Source organism: Neomonachus schauinslandi, chromosome 3, assembly GCF_002201575.2.
Source record: "Neomonachus schauinslandi chromosome 3, ASM220157v2, whole genome shotgun sequence".
Taxonomy (NCBI): Eukaryota; Metazoa; Chordata; class Mammalia; order Carnivora; family Phocidae; genus Neomonachus; species Neomonachus schauinslandi.
In genome coordinates this window covers 91434978-91437836 of record NC_058405.1, presented here as the reverse complement: position 1 = coordinate 91437836, position 2859 = coordinate 91434978, and the positions used below count along the sequence as shown (strand labels likewise).

Sequence of the window (2859 nt, the reverse complement as noted above, 5' to 3'; positions counted from 1 at the left end):
GGCTCAGCTAAGGAATCTTCTATCCATTGAAATCATAATCAGAACTGTGATATGCAGCAGAAATAAAAGCACAGTGGCTCTCTTTTTGAAAAGGTGGGAGGCCCTGACCAATCTCTCCTTTTCCCACATGCCCCTGCAGCTGCCCCTGGGAAATGAATGAGACCTCCCCCTAATCCCCAGGTGAATCCCCAGGACTCTCATTCTTATTCTCTTTTCTTTCTTTCCTAAAAACCAAAGACAAAAACAAAACAAAACAAGGAACAAAAAACAACCCACAGCACTTTATTCATCCACACTCCCCTGGTCCAGAGGGGATCCTGGCCACACCCTGGAGTTGTGCCCACAGTGGTCTTGATGGGCCTCCTGGACGTCTAAAGGTTACACACTCTGAGGACCTTCGTTTTCTCAGAAAGTGGGAGATGCCCCCAGGTGGCTCCAGCATCCATTGTTCTCTGGCAACACCCTGCCTTCCTTCACCAAAAGACACCAGGGTCATGGTCTGGCTGGCCCTCCTGAGATGCTAGGACACCTCTTCTGCCAAAAGACATGGTTATCAAGAGACATTGTTATCACCCTCTGCTTCCAGCCCACCATTTAGGTAGAAAAGAGACAAGTATATACAATCTCTGCTGTCCTAAGGGAGAAACTGAGGCCCAGAGAGGTTGACCCTCTCTGTAAAGCAGGAGTAGAGATCTTCCCAGCCCCAGTCCAAGCCTCTCTTCCCAGCAGCATCAGCTGATCCACCATCCCTGTGTGCATGAAGGCAGTGGCCATAGGCCTGAAGGGAGGGCACACTTCTCCTCCAAAGCCAAGCCAAGCTGTACCCCTGCTTTTCCTGCAGACCTCACCAGGCACGGCTCCCTCCCCACCTGGCTTATCCTGGCTGAAGCTGGAGCCTGTGAGTCCTTCCAGGACCAGGCGATGACCCAATAGCCAGGGCCCCCCCACCCCAAGACAGTATGTACTGCATAGATCTTGTGCCCTTTTCATCCTTATCGCCAGTGCCCCCAAACTCTGTCTGCTCATCTTCTCAGGGAGAGCGAGCACTTGCCTAATAAGCACTTAACTGGTCTCCAAAGCCAAGGTTTGTTCCAATGGCTTTGACTTTCAACCTCCCCATGTCTCCTTGAAAAGATGAACCACGCTTTTGTACCACAGGACATGCCAGGAATAGCTCACATAGACTGCTTTCGAGAGGGGGGTTCATGAGGAAGAGGCCACAGAGAAGGCAGACATCTGAAAGGTGCCATTAAGATGATGAACGCCTTTTTCCATGGTGCCGTGGGCAAGGCGTTGAGCTTTATTATTCATCTCTTCCACGGGGAGGTCACGCTGTGAGAGTCTCCTGTGCTCCTTTGGCCAGGACATGTGCTCTGGGACCACACTCGCATGCTTGGAAATGGAGGATGCCGAGCAGGGCCTCAGGATGCTCTGTCTCTGGCGAGCTCAGTGCATCCCTGCCTGAAAGCAGGGCTTGGGCAAAACAGACCAGGGTCCCTTGTAGGCCACTGTGGCCATGTCACAGCCACCATCCCCTCTCCCCACCATCACATCTCCCCCAAACCCGCAGATTCCCATGCTCCCTTCGGCGGCACATATACTAAAATTGGAACAATACCGAGATTAGCATGGCCCCTGGGGCAAGGGTGACACGCAAGCCAGCAGATTCTCCCCATGGTCTGCTACTTCCCATCAAGGGAAAAATCCCAACAGCTAAGCCAGAGTTCTGACCAATTTAGAAAGGTCTGAACACACTATACTAACAACAATAACGACCGATGACCCATTCACTGTAATGACCAAGGGCTGTGTCAGGTGCTCGACATTTCCTGCAAAGCAGTGTTGGCCATCTTGCTTGCCCAGAGACTCAGAGAAGTTGGGAAACTTGCTGCTGTGTAAGTAACAGCAGAGCTGGGATTGGAAACCATGTCTGTAGGCTCCAAAGCTTGCCATACCCTTTCCATTAGTGACATTGCTCGTGTGATCGAGAGGGTGAGACTTTGCTGTGACAGAAACAAGAGGCTGGATTCAAGGCCTGGGAGGAACTGGGTCAGTCTGAACCAAATAACAGGGCGGCACCCTCTGCCTCCAAACCAGCATTCCCTGGCAGGCCCCAGGCAGATGTGGAGGAGGAGGAGCCTGGGCGGTCCTTGGGGAGTCCCCAGTGCTTCCTTCTGGACCAGTGGGGGGGAAGGGAATTAGGAGCTGAGGCCCTACTGTGATAGGACCATCGCCGTAGGATCTTGGTGATCCTTAGAAAAAGCCCATGAGATGGGTATTGCTTCACCCATTTCACAGATGGGGAAATAGAGGCTCAGCAGGCTCAAAGAATCCAAGACGCGCAGAGTCCATGCCAGACCTGTTAACTGCAAGGACTGTGTTTTCCCACTCCTACCCCATGCTACCTTTGCATGGAAGGAGGCTGACTTTGGCCCCAGCAGGACCCAACTTGCTGTTAACCAGTGTTGGGTATCAACCTCTTGAGGCACTGACCAAACAAGACCAGGTGATAGCTGGCTTGCACCTGAATCACCTTCCGGATCATATGGGATCCCATGGGCATGATTTTGTGATCGAAAAGAACAATTTTTAATTTTCTCAGTGTCCAGAGGTGGGTTCTGCCGCTGTGCTTAAAAATTCCTTTTTCCTCTTTTGGTATGTTAAACCTCCCCTGAAATATTGTAATTATCCATGTTTACACTATCGGCTATCTTTTTAAGGTCTTTCTGTGTAAATACAGCAAAGATAAATTTCAGGTGAACTCCCGTCTGAATTATTCCAAGCCTGAAATGCTGCGGGGTCCATGTGAATGGGCTTCAACGGTACCGTGAGTCTCGAGAGGAGGAATACATTACCCCT

General features: G+C 51.1%; 1 non-coding gene across 1 annotated transcript; it reads left to right on the top strand.

Annotated features, from left to right (window-relative positions):
- The first annotated feature begins 1578 nt into the window (after positions 1–1578).
- On the top strand, positions 1579–1682 carry LOC123324458. The gene has a single exon (XR_006539826.1). It is a non-coding gene; the product is annotated as a U6 spliceosomal RNA (small nuclear RNA).
- The last annotated feature ends 1177 nt before the right edge of the window (positions 1683–2859 follow it).